The sequence below is a fragment of the Sciurus carolinensis genome, chromosome 14 (assembly GCF_902686445.1).
Source record: "Sciurus carolinensis chromosome 14, mSciCar1.2, whole genome shotgun sequence".
NCBI lineage: Eukaryota > Metazoa > Chordata > Mammalia > Rodentia > Sciuridae > Sciurus > Sciurus carolinensis.
Window position 1 is genome coordinate 68,576,650 of NC_062226.1, and position 24,814 is coordinate 68,601,463.

The following is a 24,814-nucleotide window of genomic DNA, read 5'->3' on the forward strand; positions in this document are numbered from 1 at the left end:
TTGTAGGCAAATGGATAAAATTGGAGAATATCATGCTAAGTGAGATAAGCCAATCTCAAAAAACTAAAGGACGAATGATCTCGCTGATAAGCGGATAAGGACATATATTGGGGGGTGGGAGGGGTTAGCATTAGGTTTAGGGTTAGGTTTAGGGTTAAGGATAAGGAGTGTGGTAAGAATGAAGGAAAGAAGGACTGTATAGAGAGAAAAGAGGGGTGGGAGGGGTGGGGGGAAGGGAAAAAAATAATGAATCAAACATCATTGCCCTATGTAAACGTATGATTACACAAATGGTATGCCTTGACTCCATGTACAAATAGAGAAACAACATGTATCGCATTTGTATACAATAAAAAAAAAGATATAAAGGATCATAAGGGTACTATGAACAATTATACTTCAACAAATTATATGACCTAGAAAAAAATTCTGGACTCACATAATCTTCCAAGACTAAATCTTGAAGAAATGGAAAAGTATAAACAGACCAATTACTAAAGAGATTGAATCAATCATCATCTTCATTATCATTATCAAAGAATACCCCAGAACCAAACAGTTTTACAACTGAATTCTACCAAACATGCAAAAAACTAGTACCCAATCCTTTTCACTCTTCAAATAAAAAGTGAAGCCAGTATTACCCTGAAACCAAAGCCAAATATCTCTCCAAGGAAAGAAAATTACAGCTCAATATCCCTGATGAACATAGCTGAAAAATCCTCAATAAAATGCTAGCAAACCAGATTCAACATCACATTAAAAGAATTATTCACCATTATCAAATGGGATTTACCCTTGGGATTCAATGATGGTTCAACATTTACACATCAACCAGTGTAATACACCACGTGAACAAAATGAAAGATTAAAAGCCATGTAATCATCTCCACAGATGCATGAAAAAACATTTGAAATAATTCAGCACCCTTTCATGATAAAAACTCCCAACATATAGGCATGAAAGGAATTACCTCAACAAAAGAAGGGTCATATATAAAAAAACCTGAAGCACATGTTAATTAATGGGGAAAAGTGAAAGCCTTTCTTCTAAGATCAAGGACAAGGATGCCCACGTTCACCATTCTTCAACATAGTATTGAAAGTCCTTGCCAGAGAAATTAAAGAAGATAAATAAAAGATATCCCAATTGGAAAGGAAGAAATTAAACTGTTCCTATACAGAGACATGATCTTATTTATAGAAATCAGCCAGGGTTTTGGGGTTTTTGGTGATGATGACTACTAAAGACCTCCTGATAATCCCCTCATTGTAAAAGTGGTGGCTAAGGGGATCCATCCTGCCACAGCAACTGGCTTGTGAATTCATTTACAGTGATGGTGGCACCCTGGAGTGGCCTGTGTTGTGCTGGAAAAAGAATGAGAAGCAGGGATGTTTGCGAAGCAGCTGTGAGAGAAGAGAATGGGAGCATAGGTATGCAGAGGAGAGAAAGGTTCCAGTCTTAGGATGTGGCGTAGGTATCTATGGTGACTGAGCATGTGACCAGAGTGTGCTTACCACTATAGTCACATTCTTCACATAATGTCAAACACAGATTCTGGTGATGTAGCTGGGAAGCCAAAAAAATGGGAGCACGGGTATGTGTATTTAGAATGACCCCAGGGTTAGGGCAGGGTCTAACTCCCTGTGGCAGCTGAGCCAGTGCCTGGGAACAGGCACACACACTAAAAGCTTAAATATAGGGCATGAAGTGCAAACTAGCTCACCATGGCAATGGATATATTAGTGTGGACATGCTGAGCACAGTGCTAGAGCCTAGATTGAAAGCACGTATCATGCACTAGCTACAGTAGCTTGGGGTCAGTGAAGGGTCTGGTTCTCTCTGGTGACCAAGTTGGTTCCTGGAGAATGGGTACATGCAGTGAGAGTTTGGTGCTAAAACCAAAAGGGGAACGAGCTTGCTATAGTGATGACCCAAGTGTTTGACACACAGGTAGACCCAATATGCCACAGAGCTCAGGTCTGGAGTGTGGGTACCCTCAGAGTAGCCACAGCTACACTACACAATGATTTATACAAGCTTCATTGTAACCACAAGGAAAAACCTACAATAGATACACAAAGGTAATAAGAAAGGAATCAAAGATAACAGAGAGAAAAATAGGAACAAAATAACTGCAAAATAGTACATAATAAAATGACAATATTGGATCCAAGATGGCGGACTAGAGGATGACTGCATTTCCCATCACTCTAGAATCCAGGGTTCAAGAAGGGGAGATATTGAGAGACTCGGACCAACATAGAGCCGCGGGGTGAGTCTCCCCCACTGGGTGAAGCTCAGCCCAGGTGGCAGGCCCACACAGGGACAGCTTCTCAGAGCAGAGCAGGGCAGCTAGAGTCTTCCCCAAGCAGTCCTGCTTTCTCGGGCAGCAGGCTCAATCCATAGCCAGCTTCTTGGAGCAGGCTGCCCAGTGAGACCTTTTCCACACAGAGCCAAAAACAAGCCCTGAACCCAGCGGGGGGCCCCGGCCCGAAGGTAGCTTCTGGGACCAAGGCAGGACAGGGAGAGGCTTTCCCCTAGCAGCCTGACTCCCTCAGGCAGGGGCAGGCCCTGTCTATAGCCAGCTTCTAGGAGCAGGACCACCCACTGAGAGGATTTCGACCCAGAACCAGCCCCTAGCCCTGGATCCAGTAGCAGGCTAGGGGCAGCTTTCTTCGGAAGCACCGCATTATCAAGTTCCTCCAAGACTTCAGGCTACCGAAAGCTGGGAGGTGATATACTGGAAATCTACAGGGACACTATAAGCCAAAGAGGAAATCTACAATATATCAGAGTCCCACCGATATCTGACCAATATGAGAAAACAAGGGAAGAAAATGTCCCAAACAAACCTATATACTATATCAATAAAACCCAATGACAGCACAGCAGAAGAAATGTCAGAAAGGGAGTTCAGAATGTACATAATTAAAACAATCAGGGAAGCAAACGAGGAGATGAAAGAGCAAATGCAGGCATTGAAAAGGAAGAGATGAAAGAGCAAATGCAGGCATTAAATGATTGCACCAATCAACAGTTAAAAGAGCAAATACAGGAAGCAAAAGATAATTTCAATAAAGAGTTAGAGATACTGAAAAAAAACAGAAATCCTTGAAATGAAGGAAACAATAAACCAAGTTAAAAACTCCATAGAAAGCATAACCAATAGGATAGAATACCTGGAACACACAACCTCAGACATTGAAGACAAAATATTTAACCTTGAAAACAAAGTTGACCAAACAGAGAAGATGGTAAGAAATCATGAACAGAATCTACAAGAATTATGGGATATCATGAAAGGTCAAATTTAAGAATTATTGGGATTGAGGAAGGCTTAGAGAAATAAACCAAAGGAATGAACAATCTATTCAATGAAATAATATCAGAAAATTTCCCAAATCTGAAGAATGAAATGGAAAACCAAGTACAAGAGGCTTATAGGACTCCAAATATACAAAACTACAACAGACCCACACCAAGGCACATTATTATGAAAATACCTAACATACAAAATAAAGACAGAATTCTAAAGACCGCGAGAGAAAAGAATCAAATTACATTCAGGGGGAAACCAATAAGAATATCAGCAGATTTTTCAATCCAGACCCTATAATCTAGAAGTGCCTAGAACAACATTTACCAAGCCCTAAAAGAAAACGGATGCCAACCAAGAATCTTATACCCAGCAAAACTTACTTTCAGATTTGATGACGAAATAAGATCCTTCCATGATAAACAAAAGCTAAAAGAATTTACACAAAGAAAGCCGTAATTCCAGAACATTCTCAGCAAAATATTCCATGAGGAAGAGATGAAAAATAATGATGCAAATCAGCAACGGGAGGAACTAGCCTAAAGGAATAGCCAAATAAAGGAGAAACCAAATCGTGTCAAAAAACAAAAATGAGTCAAATGACTGGGAATACAAATCATATCACAATAATAACCCTGAATGTTAATGGCCTGAACTCATCAATCAAAAGACATAGACTGGCAGATTGGATTAAAAAGAAAAATCCAACAATATGCTGCCTGCAAGAGACTCATCTCATAGAAAGACATACCCACAGACTAAAGATGAAAGGATGGGAAAAAATATACCATGCACATGGACACAGCAAAAAAGCTGGAGTATCCATCCTCATTTCAGATAATGTGGACTTCAAACCAAAACTAGTCAGAAGGGATAAAGAAGAACATCACATACTGCTTAAGGGAAGCATAAATCAGCAAGACATAACCATCATAAATATCTATGCCCCGAACATTGGCTCATCCACGTATGTCAAACAAATCCTTCTCAATTCCAGATATCAAATAGACCATAACACAATAATACTAGGCGATTTTAACACACCTCTCTCACCACTGGAGAGATCTTCCAAACAAAAATTGAATAAAGAAACCAAAGATCTCAATAACACATTCAACAATTTAGACTTAACCAACATATATAGAATATACCATCCAACAAAGAATGAATACACTTTCTTCTCAGCAGCACATGGATCCTTCTCTAAAATAGACCATATTTTATGCCACAAAGCTACTGTTAGCAAATACAAGAAGATAGAGGTACTACCTTGTATTCTATCAGATCGTAATGGACTGAAATTAGAAATAAATGACAGAATAAAAAACAGAAACTTCTCCAATACCTGGAGATTAAATAATATGCTAATATATGATGAATGGATAACAGAAGACATCAGGAGGGAAATAAAATTCTTAGAAGTAAACGAGAACAAAGACACATCATATCAAAATCTCTGGGACACTATGAAAGCAGTACTTAGAGGAAGATTTATTTCATGGGGCGCATTCAACAAAAGAACTAGAAATCAACAAATAAACGACTTAACACTGCAGCTCAAAGCGCTAGAAAAAGAAGAGCAGACCAACACCAAAAGTAGTAGAAGACAGGACATAGTTAAACTGAGAGCTGAAATCAACGAAATTGAAACGAAAGAAACAATACAAAAAATTAACAAAATAAATAGTTGGTTCTTTGAAAAAATAAACAAAGTTGATAACCCTTAACCACACTAACAAAGAGAAGGAGAGAGAAAACTCAAATTACTAAAATTCGGAATGAACAAGGAAATATCACAACAGACACGAGTGAAATACAAAACATAATTAGAAACTATTTTGAAAATCTATACTCCATCAAAACAGAAAACCTCGAAGACATCAACAAGTTTCTACAGACATATGAATTACCTAAACTGAACGAGGAGGACATACACAACTTAAATAAATCAATTTCAAGCAATGAAATAGAAGAGGTCATCAAAAGCCTACCAACAAAGAAAAGTCCGGGACCAGATGGGTTCTCAGTCGAGTTCTACAAAACCTTTAAAGAAGAGCTCATTCCAATATTCCTCAAAGTATTCCATGAAATAGAAGAGGAGGGAACCCTCCCAAACTCGTTCTATGAAGCCAATATCACCCTAATACCTAAACCAGACAGAGACACATCAAGGAAAGAAAATTTCAGACCAATATCCTTAATGAACATCGATGCAAAATTCTCAACAAAATTTTAGCAAATCGCATACAAAAATATGTTAAAAAGATAGTGCACCACGATCAAGTGGGTTTTATCCCAGGGATGCAAGGTTGGTTCAACATTCGGAAATCAATAAATGTCATTCACCATATTAACAGACTTAAAATTAAGAATCACATGATTATTTCAATAGATGCAGAAAAAGCATTTGATAAAATACAGCATCCCTTCATGCTCAAAACACTAGAAAACATTGGGGTAGTGGGAACATTCCTTAACATTATAAAGGCCATCTACGCTAAGCCCATGGCCAATATCATTCTAAATGGTGAAAAACTGCCTCTTCAACAAATGGTGCTGGGAAAACTGGAAAACCATATGCAATAGAATGAAATTAAACCCCTATCTCTCACCCTACACAAAACTCAACTCAAAATGGATCAAGGACCTTGGAATCAGACCAGAGACCCTGCATCTTATAGAAGAAAAAGTAGGTACAAATCTTCAACTTGTTGGCTTAGGATCAGACTTCCTTAACAGGACTCCCATAGCACAAGAAATAAAAGCAAGAATCAACAACTGGGATAGATTCAAACTAAAAAGCTTTCTCTCAGCAAAGGAAACTATCAGCAATGTGAAGAGAGAACCTACAGAGTGGGAGAATATCTTTGCCAACCATACCTCAGATAGAGCGCTAATTTCCAGAATCTATAAAGAACTCAAAAAACTCTACACGAAGAATACAAATAATCCAATCAACAAATGGGCTAAGGAAATGAACAGACACTTCACAGAAGAAGATGTACAAGTAATCAACAGATATATGAAAAAATGTTCAACATCCCTAGTAATGAGAGAAATGCAAATCAAAACTACCCTAAGATTTCATCTCACCCCCATTAGAATGGCGATTATCAAGAACACAAGCAACAACAGGTGTTGGCGAGGATGTGGTGAAAAAGGAACACTCATACATTGCTGGTGGGGTTGCAAATTAGTGCAGCCACTCTGGAAAGCAGTGTGGAGATTCCTCAGAAAGCTTGGAATGGAACCACCATTTGACCCAGCTATCCCACTCCTTGGTCTATACCCAAAGGACTTAAAATCAGCATACTACAGAGATACAGCCACATCAGTGTTCATTGCTGCTCAATTCACCATAGCCAGATTGTGGAATCAACCTAGATGCCCTTCAGTTGATGAATGGATAAAGAAACTGTGGCATATTTATACAATGGAATATTACTCCGCAATGAAGAATGATAAAATTATGGCATTTGTAGGCAAATGGTCGAAATTGGAGAATATCATGCTAAGTGAGATAAGCCAATCTCAAAAAACTAAAGGACGAATGATCTCGCTGATAAGCGGATGAGGACATATAATGGGGGTGGGAGGGGTTAGCATTAGGTTTAGGGTTAGGTTTAGAGTTAGGCTAAGGAGAGCGGTAAGAATGAAGGAAAGAAGGACTGTATAAAGGGAAAAGGGTGGGAGGGATGGGGGGGAAGGGAAAAAAAAGAAACATCATTACCCTATGTAAACGTAAAAAAATAAATAAAAAAAAAAAAAGAAAAACTGAAAGCGTTCCCCTTAAAAACTGGAGCAAGGCAGGGATGCCCTCTTTCACCACTTCTATTTAACATCATCCTTCAGACTCTAGCCAGAGCAATTAGACAAACCAAAGAAATTAAAGGGATACGAATTGGAAAAGAAGAACTCAAACTATCCCTGTTCGCTGATGACATGATTATATATTTAGAGGAACCTGGAAATTCCACCAGAAAACTTTTAGAACTCATAAGTGAATTCAGTAAAGTAGCAGGTTACAAGATCAATGCTCATAAATCCAATGCATTTTTATACATAAGTGATGAATCTTCAGAAAGAGAAATTAGGATGCTATTCACAATAGCATCGAAAAAAATAAAATACTTGGGAATCAATCTCACAAAAGAGGTGAAAGACCTCTACAATGAGAACTACAGAACACTAAAGAAAGAAATTAAAGAAAACCTTAGAAGATGGAAAGATCTCCCATGTTCCTGGATAGGCAGAATTAATATCGTCAAAATGGCCATACTACCTAAAGTGCTATACAGATTCAATGCAATTCCAATTAAAATCCCAATGATGTACCTTGCAGAAATAGAGCAAGCAATTATGAAATTCATCTGGAAGAATAAAAAACCCAGAATAGCTAAAGCAATCCTCAGTAGAAAGAGTGAAGCAGGGGTATCGCAATACCAGATCTTCAACTCTACTACAAAGCAATAGTAACAAAAACGGCATGGTATTGGTACCAAAATAGACAGGTAGATCAATGGTACAGAATAGAGGACATGGACACAAACCCAAATAAATACAATTTTCTCATACTAGACAAAGGGGCCAAAAATATGCAATGGAGAATAGATAGCCTCTTCAACAAATGGTGCTGGGAAAACTGGAAAAACATATGCAACAGAATGAAATTAAACCCCTATCTCTCACCCTGCACAAAACTCAACTCAAAATGGATCAAGGACCTCGGAATCAGACCAGAGACCCTGCATCTTATAGAAGAAAATGTACGTCCAAATCTTCAACATGTCGGCTTAGGATCAGACTTCCTTAACAGGACTCCCATAGCACAAGAAATAAAAGCAAGAATCAACAACTGGGATAGATTCAAACTAAAAAGCTTTCTCTCACTAAACGAAACTATCTGTAATGTGAAGAGAGCCTACAGAGTGGGAGAAAACCTTTGCCACTCATACATCAGATAGAGCACTAATTTCCAGAATATATAAAGAACTCAAAAAACTCTACACCACGAACACAAATAATCCAATCAACAAATGGGCTAAGGAAATGAACAGACACTTCACAGAAGAAGATCTACAAGCAATCAACAAACATGTGGAAAAATGTTCAACATCTCTAGTAATAAGAGAAATGCAAATCAAAACCACCCTAAGATTCCATCTCACCCCAATTAGAATGGCGATTATCAAGAACACAAGCAACAATAGGTTGTGGTGAGGATGTGGGGGAAAAAGGAACACTCATACATTGCTGGTGGGGTTGCAAATTAGTGCAGCCACTTTGGAAAGAAGTATGGAGATTCCTCAGAAAGCTTGGAATGGAACCACCATTTGACCCAGCTATCCCACTCCTTGGCCTATATCCAAAGGACTTAAAATCAGCATACTACAGAGATACAGCCACATCAATGTTCATAGCTGCTCAATTCACAATAGCCAGATTGTGGAACCAACCTAGATGTCCTTCAATTGATGAATGGATAAAGAAACTGTGGCATATATATAATGGAATATTACTCAGCCATAAAGAATGATAAAATTATGGCATTTGCAGGCAAATGGATGAAATTGGAGAATATCATGCTAAGTGAGATAAGCTAATCTCAAAAAACCAAAGGACAAATGATCTCACTGATAAACGGATGATGACACATAATGGGGGATGGGAGGCATTAATGTTAGGGTTACGGTTAGGTTTGGGGTGAGGGTTAGAGAGGGTTGCAAGAATGGAGGAAGGACGAACTGTATAGAGGGAAAAGAGGGGTGGGAGGGGTGGGGGGAATGGAAAAATAGCAGAATGAATCAAACAACATTACCCTATGTAAATTTATGATTACACAAATGGTATGACTTTACTCCATGTACAGAGAAACAACATGTATCCCATTTGTTTACAATAAAAAAAAACAATATTAAGTTCTTAAATGTAAATAAATTGTACTGTCCAATTCAAAGGTATAGTGTGGCTGAATGAATCAAGAAAGATCCAATGATATGGTATCTACAATGGAATTATAGGATAAATAAGGATAAACAAAGTGTAGAATTGGGAAAATATATTCTATGCAAATGGCAATCAAAAGAAAGCAGTGGTGGCTGTACTTGTATTAGGAAAAATAAAAAGGCTTTAAGTCAAAAATTGTTACTAGAGGCAAAGAGGTCATTATAATACTAAAAATATTAATCAACAAGATGCAATAATTGCAAATATATATGTACCCAACATCGGAGGAATTAAATATATAAACCAAAAATAGATTAATTTGAAGAGAGAAATTAGCAACCATACAATATGGGGAAGCTTAATACCCCACTCATTAACAGACTATCTAGACAGAAAATCAGTAAGGAAATGAAGCATTGTAACAAACTCAAGATCAAATGAACCTGACAGACACATACAGCATTTTCCACCAAATGGCAGAATATTCATTATTCTAAAGTGCTCCTAGCACATTCTCCAACACAGATCTCAAGTTGTGTCACTCAACAAGGTTTAACAGATTTAAGAATACTGAAATTATGCCAACTATTGTCTAGACCACAGCTGAATGAAATTTAAAAAATCAATAAAAGAAAAAAAAACAAGAAAATTCACAAACACATGGACACTCAACAACAGATTTGAATAACCATTGGGTATAAATGGAAATCAAAGGGCATTTATAAAAACAAAAATGAAAATGCACTTTACTAAAACTTTGAAGACACAATAAAAGGCATTCTAAGAGGGAAGTTTACACATTTAAAGAGAAAAAGAAAGCACCCAGTTTAACAACCTGACTTCACAAGAAAACTAGAAAAAAGAGAACAAACTAAACCCAAAGTTAGAAGAAGAAAAGAAACATTAAGATTAGAGCAGAAATAAATAAAAGGGAGAACAAAGCAATAGAACAATGAGTCGGTGTTTTGAAAAAAATAACAAGCAGCTAGACAAAGAAAGATGATACAAATGAAGTCAGAAATGAAAAAGGAGAAACTGCAACTGATGACACGAAAATAAAATCGATCATAAAGAACTATTTTGGCAATTATAGCCAAAATATTAGTCAGAAGAAATGGATAAGTTCAAGATAGCAAGATCAAGTCAAGAAGAAATAGGAAAGCCTGTGCAAACCAGTAAGAAACAAGATTGAATCGGCAGCCAGAATTCTCCCTGCAAAGAAAAGCCCAGTACCAAAGAGCTTCCTGGGTAATTCTACAAAACATTCAAAGGAGAACCAATATTATCCTTCTAAAAGCTTTAAAAAATAAGAAGAAGAAGAGGGAACATTCCCACACTCATTTTATGAGAATTACCTTGATTCCAAAGTTAAACAAAAACAAAAGAAAACTTTGGGTCAATGTTCCTGAAAAACATCAATATTAAAATACTCAACTGAATACAAACAAACCAAATTCAAAGACATATTAAAAAGTATCACACATCATGACCAAGTCAAACTCACCCCTGGGATGCAAGAATGGTCCAATGTATGTAAATCAATCAGTGTTACACTCTGCATTAGCAGAATGAAAGACAAAAACCTCGGGATCATCTCACTGGATGCAGAAAAAACATCTGACAAAATTCAACAGTCTATCTTGAAAAATTTTTGAGACCAGATAAAGAAAGAGCTTAATACAATAAAAAAGCCACAGCTAGCACACTCAATGGCAAAAAACAGAAAGCTTTTCCTCTAACATGTAGAACAAGCAAGAATGCCTATTTTCACCACTGCGGTTCAACATAGTTCTGGAAGTTCTAGCCAGAGCCATCAGGCAAGAGAAAAAAAATAAGAAGCATTCAAATCGAAAAGGGGAAAAGTAAAATTATCTGTTTGCAGACTGTACAATCATTCATATAGAAAACCCTAATGAATACAAACACATACACACACAATCATAACTAATAAGCCAACTCAGTAAAGTTTCAAGATACAAAATTCACATACAACATAAATGGCATTTCCATACACCAGCATAGAACCATCTGAAATGGAAATTTTTTTAAATTTCCCATTTTCATTCGCAAGAAATTGAGTAACTTACTTAGGAATTAACCAAAGAGACAAAAGACTTGCACACTTAAAACCCAAGAAGAATATACATTTGGGAAAGAATAGTCTCTTAAACAAATAGTAGTGAGGAAAAGGGGACATCAACAGGCAAAGGAACAAAATTTGACCCTGCCATACACAAAAAAATCGACTCAGCATGGATTGACTATTTAAACCTATGAATTGAAACCAACAAACTCCTAACTGAAAACAAGGGGAAAGTCGTCTTGATCTCGGTCTCTGCAAATACTTTTTTGATATGACCCTAAAAGCACAGGTATCAAAAGTAAGACAAGAAGAATTACATAAAACTAAAATGCTGCTTCCCATTAAAAGAAACCATCAACAAGATGGAAAGGTAACCACCAGAATGGAAAAACATATTTATTTGCAAACCATACATATTTATAAAGGGAGTAATGTCCAAAACATATGATGAACACAACTCAATCCCCAAAATACAAATGACTTGATTTTAAAACAGCACAAAGGATTTAAATAGATACTTCCTAAAAGAAGAAATTCAAATTGGAGTAAGATGAAATCTAAGAGTTGTTTTAATTTGCATTTCTATAATTACTATAGATGTTGAACACTTTTTCATGCATTTATTAATTGCTTGTATATCTTCTTCTGTAAAGTGTCTGTCCAGTTCCTTGGCCCATTTATTTATTGGGTTCTTTGTATTTTTGGTGTAAAGTTTTATAAGTTCTTTATAAATTTTAGAGATTAGAGCTCTATCTAAAGTGCTTGAGGAAAAGATTTTATCCCACTCTGTAGGATCTCATTTCTTATTATTGATTTTATCCTCTGCTGAGAAAAAGCTTTTCAGTTTGAATCCATCCCATTTATTGATTCTTGCTTTTATTTCTTGCGCTTTGGGAGTCTTGTTAAGGAAGTCTGATCCTAAGCCAACATGGTGAAGATTTACTCCAATCAGAATGGCTATCAAGAACACAAACAGCAAACATATGGAAAAATGTTCAACATCTCTAGTAATAAGAGAAATGCAAATCAAAATTACCCTAAGATTCCATCTCACCCCAATTAGAATGGCGATTATCAAGAATACAAGCAACAACAGGTGTTGGCGAGGATGTGGGGAGAAAGGTACACTCATACATTGCTGGTGGGGCTGCAAATTAGTGCAGCCACTCTGGAAAGCAGAGTGGTGACTCCTTAGAAAACTTGGAATGGAACCACCATTTGACCCAGCTATCCCACTCCTTGGCCTATACCCAAAGGACTTAAAATCAGCATACTACAGAGATACAGCCACATCAATGTTCATAGCTGCTCAGTTCACAATAGCCAGATTGTGGAACCAACCTAGATGTCCTTCAATTGATGAATGGATAAAGAAAAAGTGGTATATATGTACAATGGAATATTACTCAGCCATAAAGAATGATAAAATTATGGCATTTGCAGGCAAATGGATGAAACTGGAGAATATCATGCTAAGTGAGATAAGCCAATCTCAAAAAACCAAAGGACGAATGATATCGCTAATAAGTGGATGATGACACATAATGGGGGGTAGGAGGGGTTAGTGTTAGGGTTAGAGTTAGGGTTAGGGAGGGGAGCAAGAATGGAGGAAGGAAGGACTGTATAGAGGGAGGGAAGGGGTGGGAGGAGTTGGGGGAAGGGAAAAAATAACAGAATGAATCAAACAACATTACCCTGTGTAAATTTATGATTACACAAATGGTATGCCTTTACGCCATGTACAAACAGAGAAACAACATGTATCCCATTTGTTTACAATAATAAAAAAAAGAACACAAACAATAATAGATGTTGGCAAGGATGTGGGGAAAAAGGTACACTTTTACATTGCTCGTACAGTTTCAAATTGGCGCAGCCACTCTGGAAAACAGTGTGGAGATCTCTCAGAAAACTTGGAATGGACCCACCTTTTGCCCAGTTACTCCACTCCTCAGTTTATACTGAAAGGACTTAAAATCAGCATAATACAGTAACACAACCACATCAATGTTTATAGTGGCTCAGTTCACAATAGCTAAATTGTGGAACCAACCTAGATGCCCTTCGACAGATGAATGGATAAAGAAACTGTGGTATATATACACAATGGAATACTATTCAACCATTAAAGAATAATATCATGGCATTTGCAGAGAAATGGATGGAATTGGAGAATATCATGCTAAGCGAAATAAGCCAATCCCCAAAAACCAAAGACCAGATGTTTTCCCTAATAAGTGGATGATGATATATAATGGGGGTGGGGGTTAGGAGGGTGAGAGAAGAATGGAGAAACTTTAGATAACATAGAGGGAAATGAGAGGGAGGAGGGAGCAGGGATATGAAAAATGGTGGAATGAGACAGACATCATTACCCTATGCACATATATGATTACACAAATGATATGAATCTACATCATGTACAACCATAGAAATGAAAAGTTGTACCTCATTTGTGTACAATGAATCAAAGTGCAGTTTGTAAAAAATAAAATTAAAAATAAATAAATAAATAAAAAAGAAATTCAAATGATTAACATGTTTATGAAAAAGTGTCCAAAGTCTGATTGTCAAATGCAAATCATAAATACAATGAGATGTCATCTCACACTCGAGGATGACTGTTGTCAAAAAGATAAAAGAAAACAAGTGCTGGTGAGGATATGGAGGGAAGGGGACACTTGTATCCTGTGGGTATGAACATAAATCAGTATAGCCATCACAGAACAAGGCAGGGGTTCCTCAAAAAATTAAAAATAGAGCTATATGATCCAACAACCCCACTTCTCAGTACATCTGAAGGAATTGGAATAGGTACACAAAAAGAATCTGCACTCCATGTTCAGTGCAGTACTATTCTCTATAGCCAAGATATGGGGAAAAAAACCTTAAATATCTCTCAATGAATAAATGGATAAAGAAAATACCATATAGATCTATGAAGAGAATACCATTCATCCTTTAAAAACAGGGAAATCCTGCCTTTTGCGATCACATACATGAAACTGTATGTAGAATCCAGAATAGTCAAGATCAGAACCAGAGTAGGATAGTGGTTGCCAAGGGAGGAAGAAATGGATTGATTCCGGTCAAAAAGGAACAAATTTTCAGTTATGCAAGGTAAGTTCTAGAGACCTAAGCTACCACATGGTGACAATAATTAACAACACTATGTCGTATACTTGAAATTTCCCAGGATGATAATCTATACACACACACACACACACACACGCACATACACACACACATACACACACAACAGGTAACTATGTACAGTGTTAATCATCTATTAATTGGATTGTGGGGTCATTTCACAATGTATACATTTACCAGAACATTAAGTATATACCTTAACTATGTACATTTTATAGGTTGATAACAACTAAATAAGGCTATTAGGAATTCAGAAAATAAGAGAGTTCTTCTTCAAGATTCCCTAACATAGGAAACGTCTCAGTCACATCTATCCATGTGCTTAAGCATCAAACCTAGCCTCTGTCTTAGATATTTTTTCTCTGACCCCATATACAAAATTCATTATCAGGTACTAAGAACATTTCCTAAATATCACTGAATTCCACATATTTCTATTTCCAACACCATCATCTTAATTCAAGTTACCAGCGTTCCTCAGCTGAACTACTGGATTTTAACCTATATCCACCCACATCCACTTTTTCTCCACCATTCCAGATGATTTTCCACATTGCAACCAGAGAGATTTATTGTTGCATCTGTTATGTCTCAATACTTGCAACCTTTCAATGGCTTCACATTTCTCAAAGAAAACATAACTCCTAACACACCTTCACTGCCTGTATTGGAAGAAACCTGCCTCCCTCTCCAGGCTCATTTTCCACTCAGTCCCCCCACCATCAGCCCTCCAACCACACCAGCCTTCTTTCAGTTCTTTATGCTCCTTTCCACCAGGGGGACTTATTTATTCTTTGGCCCTGGCATGAATGTTCTTTCCTCCCCTCTCCATTTAGTTAACTACCATTTATCCTCAGGGAGGCCAGCCAGATCCTAATGAAGGCTCTCACAGTGCCTACTATCTCCTTCACAGAACCGCCATTGTTGCAGTTTTACTTTGTTTGCAGTTTTACTTTGTCCATCCCCTTGGCTAGGCTGTAAGCACCACGAGAGCAAGAGACATGTTTGTTTGTCACCTAGAAAAATATTGTGGCTTTCAGTCAGCTTAACCTCATTCACAGTCACAAGTCAGGATAGAAATTCTTTTTCCCCCATTGTTTTTTCCCACTTTTTTTTAAATTGGTTATATGTAACAGAATCCATTTTGATAAAATTATACAAGCATGGAATATCTTATTCTAGTTAGAACCCCATTCCTGTGGGTGGGCATGATGATGGGATTCACTAGGGTATTTTCATATGTGTACATGGGAAAATTATATTAGATTTATTCTACTGTCTTTCCTATTTCTATCCCCTCTCTCTTTTGTTCCCCTTTGTCTAATCTACTGAACTTCTCTTCGTTCCCTCCCCTTCTTTATTGTGGTTTAGCTTCTACATATCAGAGAAAACATTTGCCCTTTGGTATCTTAGGATTGACTTATTTCACTTAACATGATAGTCTCTAGAACCATCCAATTACCAGCAAATGTCATAAAGTCATACCTTAATCACATACATTTGGAATAATATTCCATTGTGTGTATATATCACAATTTCTTTATCCATTCATCTATTGAAGGGCACCTAGGTTGGCTCCATAGCTTAGCTATAATGAATTGTGCTGCTATAAATATTATATGACTATGTCACTGTAATACGCTGATTTTAAATCCTTTGGATATATACCGAGGAGTGGTATAACTGGTTCACTTGGTGGTTCCATTCCTAGGTTTTTGAAGAATCTCCATACTGCTTTCAGAGAGGTTGTACCAATTTGCAGTCCCACCAACAATATATAAGCATTCCCTTTTCCTCACATCCTCACCAACATTTGTTTTTACTTACATTTTTGATAATTGCCATTCTGACTGGAGTGAGATGAAATCCCAGTAGTGAACACACCCTAGGGAGTATACACATTTGTCTTTATTTACCCTGTTGTCCTAGCATCTATCTTAATGCCTGGCATATCATAGGTCCTCAATAACACTGGGTGGGAGGGTGGGTGGGTAGATGGATGGGTACCTAGGTGGGTACCTGGGTGGGTGGATACATTTGATGAAGTATAAAGGGAGCAGAAGGAGAAAAACCTACTGAAACAAAATTGCTTGCATAAGCATCAAATATCACTGGAAAAATACCTGAGAAATAGGGAACTCTGGTCACTAAGGAGAGGAGAGGAGAGGAAAGGAGGGGAGAAACTGGAGGGGACCCAGATAGTGAAGAGAGACTTTTCATTGTGTACCTTTATATACCTTTCAATTTTTCAATCAAGTGACTATATTGCCTATTCAAAAATAAATATATTTTTAAAGAAATCATCTAATTTCACATGTAGATTATTACTTTGGCTTAAGAGTTTTAGTAGTGTCAAATGCAAACACTCCCAAAAGTTACAGTAAATCCATGTACATTTTTTACCTATGCTACTTCAATTTACTAAACAGAAAAGGAGAAACAATTTGTTCTAATTAGTTATACATGACAGTAGAATGCATTTTGATTCATTGTACATAAACGGAATATAACTTCTCATTTGTCTGGTTGTACATGTTACACAGGTTATGTAATCATATATGCACATAGTGTAAAAATGTCCAATTCATTCTACTATCATTCCTACTCCCAGGTCCCCCTTCCCCTCTTTTCACTCCCCTCTGTCTAGTCCAAAATACCTCTATTCTCCCCACCCTCCTTTATTGTGAATTAGCATCTGCAAATCATAGAAAACATTCAGCCTTTGGTTCTTTGGGATTGGCTTATTTTGTTTAACATAATATTCTCCAGTTCCATCTTTTTATAGGCAAATGCCATCATTTCATTCTTCTTTTAGGTCAAGTAATATTCCATTGTGTATATACACCACAAATTTTTTATCCATTCATCTGTTCAAGAGCACCTAGGTTGGTTCTACAGTTTAGCTATTGTGAATTGAGCTGCTATAAACATTGATGTGGTTTTGTCACTGTAGCATGTTGATTTTAAGTCCTTTTGGTATTAACCTAGGAGTGGGATGATTGGGTCAAATGGTGGTTCCAAGTCTTCTGAGGAACCTCCATACTGCTTTCCAGAGTGATTGCACCACTTGCAGTCCCACCAGCAATGTATGACCTTCTTCCCATATCCTTGGCAACATTTAATGTTGCTTGTATTCTTGATAATTGCCATTCTGACTAGAGAGAGATGAAATCTCAGTGTACTTTTTATTTGCATTTCTCCAGTTACAGAAATGTTTAACATTTTCTCATATAGTTATTGATAGATTGTATTTCTTCTTCTGTGAAGTGTCTGTTCATTTCCTTTGCCCATTTATTGATTGGGTTATTTGGAGGGTTTTTTGGTGTTAAGTTTTTTGAGTTCTTTATATATCCTGGAGATTAATGCTCTGAGGTGCATGTGGTAACGATTTAGGAAAACAATTTTTAAAGTTCAATTATTTCTACAACTTGTTTTATCAAGCAGATGTCTTGGTATAAGAGTGTAATGTGAGATGTGAATCTGCTGTTGCCTCATCTTAGTTCCCATGTATCTTTCCCAAATGTAATTCTCATGTTTAAAAATACAGCACCTAGGCCCTACACAATATCTCTGAAACATATGTGAATGAATTCACTGTACTGGAAGCCATTTCAACCTACATAGGGGAAAATACATCCATGCTGGACTTTGAGAAACTGTGTGTATCAGTTTCCAGTATAAATATGATACCAAAAGGAATTTACAAGATTTTTGCTCATGTTAGGAGTACAATTCCGCTCTTACTCAGTCATTACCAATCATTTGTACATCCAAGTCGACCAGTACCTACTGAGGGCTTACTATTTGCTTGGAACTCTTTTTGGTACTGAGGACCAAGGAAGCACATGGATTACTATTACCAAGAATCCTGTGTATAAAAAGTCAGACACCAACGTGACAATGGACACAGGAGGCAGAGGCAATTCTGCTGCTCATATTTTTGTTTCTCACTCACTGGAGAAGCCTGCTACCTTCACAAACCAAGAAATCAAACCAAGAATCAGCTCCCTTCTAAATTTGGGGAAATCCAAAACTGCATTCCAATATCACAAGAGCCACTGAAATGGGAGACTAACAGAGTAGTACCTGAACCCTGGATCTCTCAAATCACATGTCAAAGAGCTACACTGAACACACTTCTTCAGCTCTGCTGACACATGAATCTACAGTGACCCCTTTCCTGTTAGAACACAGGGCAGAGACTGACCCAGGGGGAAATCTGACTTATGGAATACTCACATCACTCATATGTAATTACCTTACTTTCCTATGCCACTAACCCCAAAATAGCTACCACAAAGTTACTCTTTTATTGCTCTTCTACATCTCCATTATCAAAGAGGTGGTATAGATGTCCCCAAGGACAGAAATACAAAGGTAACAAATTTTTACCCATATATTTACTTCCAGGGGTAATCTCTGCCCTCACACCATCACTGAGTGCCCGATGCTAGGCAGATTTTAGAAGACACAAGTTAACAGGCTCAGATGCTAGATATCAGTATATAACCTAATCGTGTACCCTGCAAAGATATACAAATAATTAACTCAACCTCCAGGAAAAAGTGGACACTGAAGGCTTACGAGAGAAGAGATTGTCTAGAATGGAGGTCGAGGATAAATGGGAGTACATAACACAAGGCAGATGAAGTTCAGGGAGAAAGTGCTGCAGGTTAGGGGATCCATGGAAGGGCATGGAACCTGACTGAATCTACAATGGAAGCAGGTTTTCATGCCTTATAGTGTTTAATTTCATATATGTTCATATTATTAAATATCATCTTGTGTTTATCAGGAACTGAGTCAGGGTTGAGAGGGGGCAGGTAAGACAATGCTTTGGAGGAAAAGACACTGGGCAAGAGAACTGTGTGCATTTCAACCTCTTTTCCATTTTCCCAAGCTCCCATCAGTTCTCTACCCAGCAAGGTCAACAACACTCTTGAACTGTCCAGGACCAAGGGGTTTCTCAGGACCTGGGACTTTTAAAAAAGTACTAAACCTAGGACAACCTGAGAAAATAGGGATGGTTGGTCATCCCATGACCCAGCCATGGCCAAACAAAGGAGGCCTCCCAATTCTACTGAAATCTCAGAACAATGCAAAAGACAGTAAAACTTGTGCTGGAAAATTTAGTAAATTTCCCTGTTATGAGAAACTATCAGTTTTTTCAAGTACCTCAACTATTCTTCTAACAAAATATTTAATTACTTTTTAAAGGGATGTAAACTGGGACATGATTCAAATACAGCAAAATGTCTGCCAGAACACACAGGGAAGCATCAGGATCTCCTAGGCTAAGTCTTTCCTGGGTGACCTCTATTAGTAGCAGATACCATTTCAAATGCTTCCATGGTTTTTCTGATCCCCTCTTGGGAGAGGTATAAATAATTATTTCATTTGCCTATTAAATGATTGTCATGAACCAACAGATTAATAAGGCATGACTCCTGTTTTTGGTATCCACAATGCCCTCCACAATTTGCCATATGGACTACATGTTCTCACATCTATGGTTGTCTAAGGTCTTTCCTTCCCTGTCAAATATCTTTCAAGATGATAATGAACTCGTTTATTGCCACCAATGCTCTAGAAAAATATAATTGTATGATACAGTTCCTATTCTCAAGTTTCTAGTCTTTTTAGGAACGCATGCCAAAATTGCTATTTAACAATCAGGCTATTTAACAGTTAGCTTCAGGTAATCCTGTCCAAACTGGGTTCATTGTGCCACAGATAACATTCATGACATTTTCTTTAAAGATGTTTCAGAGAGAGAGAAAGAAAGAGAGAGAGAGAGAGAAAGGGAGGAGCATCCCCAGAACACCAGCCTTCAAGTTCTACTCTTTTGCTCTATAAGTTTGCCCTGCTGTAAAAGGAGGGTGAACATTACCTGCAACCATGGACGTGTGAAGTTGAATTTCAAATGCATCAGGAAAATAAATGAACCTAATGTGTCACTTCTTATGAGTTAGGCATGAGAAGGTTAATTGTAGCAGCCCACAGCAAAGAGGGAGAAAACCTTAGAGAAAAAAAGTATCCATGTAATAGGAACAGACCTAGTTTCAGAAAGTTCCATGTGTAAAGGGAAGTACAATAACCTGTAAATCTGACAGCTAAGCCATGGCAAGTGAGCAGGTTAAACATAACAAGAGAAACCAGTCTTCATTCTGCCAAGATCTAGGTAAATAGGTAGGTTCTGGTAGCAGGTACAAAACTTTGGCACAAAAGTTTAACTAAGTGACAGAGCTACAGATGTTAAGCAGGGTATGGTAAAAACATAGGTCCCAATTCAGGCGTTTGTTCAAAAATGTTTATGGAGCTAATTCTGTACAGGATCATGCACTGGGACCCAAAGTATTACAATGAATACAACTAATGTGTCCCTTCCCTTACAATAATTTTGTTCTAGTGGTGACCAGTTGGCAAAAAGTAAGAGACTAGGATAAAAATTATTCTTGTGTTATGAAAAATGGCAAAAGGCTGAAGTACAGAACATAATGGAAAAGAAAGTCTACTTTAGAAATGGTGTTCAGGTCATGTTCTCTGGGAATGAGGTAATGATATCTAAATTGAGAGGCAAAGGATAAGAAAGGGAAGAAAATGCATCTCAAAGAGAGGTATAGCATGTCCAAAGACCCTGAGGTAAGAAACTAGTTGGTATATTTAAAGAGTTAAAATGATCAGTGTGGGTAGTGTAGAGTAAAATTTAGTACAGGACCTACAGATACTAACAAGGGTCAGATCATGAAGAATCTTGTAGATCATAGTAAGGAGTTTTGTACTTTATTCCAAATTTGATGAATAGGTAACTATTTAAAAAGTATATACAAAACAGACACAATCTGATCTTCAACATGAGAGTATCACTTTGGCTGTTAAGGAAAGAAATGATTAGAGGGTAAGAAGAATAGTGGGGAAACAGATTAAGAGAAGAACAATGAAAAACACTGAACTTGGTGAAAATAGTGGAGGTAGAGATAAAGGGATGAGCTTCAGACACCTTGGTATCTACATTGAGGGCTTATTGTTGGAAGGGATGGAGGGCAAAGAATTAGGGAAGAGGAGAATTAAGAGTAACTTCTGAATATCTGGCCAAAACAACTGTTATTGTCAGTTTCCACACTGAAGAACACTAGAGGGTAGAGGGAAGGATATGGAGAGTAAAAATAGATGTTACAGAGATATCTGTATGTTCCTGGAGCAGAGATACCAAGTACACAGAACTAAGAATATGGAGATCAGATTAGAGATCAGGGGTAGTGGTATGGATTTTTAAAGACACCAGGTGATTCCAACATTCAGACAAGTAGAGAAATAGTAAGTGAGGAGACTCCAGCAAAGAAGAACTAGAAAGAACAACCTACTATGGGAAAATAATGAGTATTCATTGAGGGAACCATGAGGAACAAGATAATGTTTCAAGAAGGGTCAAGGTCAACTGTGACAAATGCCCTCAGAAGTAAAAATGAGTGTGGATAAATACTCTTTGGATTTGGGAACATGGATATCATTGAGACTTGGGCAGAGTTTCATATCGTGGCTTTAGAAGATCTGTGGTATTGGTCATTTTATCCAGAGTTCATCCAACTACCACACCTGGGCTGTAAGCTTGACTTGGTGCCAAGATCTCTGTGTAGTCCTGGAAGTTCCTTAAACTCCCCAAGTCTGACCAAGTTCAGAATTGGTGCCAGAGGTGGGGTTTAGGATGGGGAGTCTCCTCAGATGTGAGGAAAGGAAGACAGAAAGGATAGGCTTAGAAGAACACACATACGAACTGATCTGATGGATCAGTTTTCCATCAGGATGGAATGGAGGCACACAGGAAACAAAATTTCTTGATCCAGAATAATATTTATGGACTCATTAATTATTTCAATCAATAGTTAAAACTCTGAATAGGTGATGGAATAGACAAGAGTTAAGTTGCCAGATTTAGCAAATATACAGGATTCCCACCTGCGATTGAATTTCTGAAAAACAAGAAATGGAGTTTTCAGTATTTGGAACATACTGATGCTAAAAAATAATTGTGTGTGCATGTCTGAAATTCAAAGTTAATTACATATCCTGTATCTTATTGGACTACTCTTAAGGGATGGAAAAACAAATATGCTCCCATTCCCCTTGGACCTAGTAAATTAATAATTGGCTTCAGATGAATGAGTTGTTACAAAGCTCCATGGCATGTAGGGCTTTCATACAGTGGAGAACAGAATGAGTGGAACCCTGACACTAGCAGGTTGGTATGAGTCACTCTGACAGTTGCAACTAGTCCTGTGTCAAGGGAGCTTTGTCATTTCCTTTTTCTATTAATTATGTTTTCTTGTTTTCTGAATTCTTGACATTCTAGCTTTTGGGGCTTTGCTGACTTTAGAGGGTCTGCCCCTCCCAGGGTTAGTTCCTAGAAATGGTGGGCAAGTCACCTGGAAATGTGCCTTTCATAAATAAAACATCCAATCCAAATCCCATGCTCCATTCATGTTCTTCATTGGATTCTCACAGGGGTCTGTGCCATAGCCACCCCAAGACCAAGTATCAGACAGCTAGGGACAACCGCTATGCCCCACAGCCTGCTCAAGTTATTCGAACTAGCCAGTCCTAAACCTACTTACCTTGCCCAGCCTTTCCCACAGAAGCCACAATGAAGGCTTTCCTCACATTTTCCCCTGACTCCTTCTGCCTTCTGCCTAACCCTGGTGATTCCCCCTGCAGCCCTGTTTGGCATGCTTGCCTCCTCCCCTCAGGAACTGTGAGTAACACACCTTCTTTTCAGTGATAATCAATCATCTGATCTGTCAGTTTCACTGTATCTGAGTAATAATAAAACCTGCACAGTAAAACAGTTCCTCTAGGGTTGTTTAGTAACTGTGTGAGTCAGCTTTTTGTCAGTGACCAAGGTACCTGACAAGAACAACTTAAAGGAAAAGTTTATTTTAGCCTCACTGTTTCAAAGGTTCAGCCCACAGTCAACCAATTCCATTGCTCTGTGCCTGCGGTAAGGCAGAGCATCATGGCAGACAGAAGAGTGTACAGGAGAAAAACTGCTCAGCTTATGGGAGCCAGGAAACAGAAGAAATGAGGAGCCAGAGAGAAAATGTAAATTCCAAAGATATGCCTGCCAGTGACCTACTTCCTTCAATCACACCCTACTGCCCACGGTTATCACCCAGTACAATATTCCTTTCAAGTTCTTAATCTATCAAATGGATTAATCCAGTCATAGTTCTCATCATCTAATCATGTCACTTCTGAATGCTCCTGAATAGTCTCACATGTGACATTTCAGGGAATACCTCATCACAGAAACCTTCCTGTAATGCCTTAAAGCAGTAATAGGTAAGTGCTTTTAGTCTTGAGAAAAACAGTGAATAAATTAGAGAGTGCAGAACTTCAGTTAAAATTTGAAAAAAATGATTCCTTGGACCATTAGGACATACAAACCAAGAAAAGAATTCTGACCAGAAAGATATTCAGATACATGAAGAAGCTATACAAACCTGCTCCCAGGTGTGAATTCAGGGTTTTGTGAAGGTTTTAAAACATGACTCTCAAGGATATCAGTGGTCCTATGGCTCCACAGCAATATTTAATGGGATAAAAAGATTTTAAAATAATAGATTTTCTAATCACATTAGAACACATGGTCCCATTCAGTCTGGAGAAGTACCAAAAGTTCTGCCTACATAAATACAAGCATTCAGATGAAAAAAGAAATCTCCCAGATCATCACTGCACAGCAAAACACAGCACCTGTGTGAGGCAACATGCAGTACTAGTCAAGTATTTATCCTGTAACAGTACTCTTGCTAGCTTCTTCACACACAGTAGTTCACCAAATCCTCATACTATTTAGAGTTCATGTTTTCCAGATGGGGAAACTGAGGCACACATCCTTTGTCAAGCCACATCCCCACACAGCTCGTGAGGATCAGCCAAGATGTGACCCTCAGCTGGCTCAGTCTGCACATTCAGTCACTGAACCTTCCTGCCTCTATTCCAGAAGTAAAGTAATTGCTGAACTCACTGCAGACAAACCTCTCAGCACCTAAGTTAAAGCTGAATGATTAACATTAAAGTATCAGCTTTCTCTTCAAAACAGCTAACTTGAAGGCTATGTTTCTCAAAGCATCATCCCCCGATCAGCAATCTCTATATCTTCCAAGAACATGATAGAAATGCAAATTTTCTACCCTACTCCTGTCTTACAGAATTAGAAACTCTGAGGACAGAACCCAGACAACATGTGGTTTGACAACATGATTCCAATGCATGCTAAAGTCAGAACAGTTGCTTTAAGCATGCTTAGTTCACA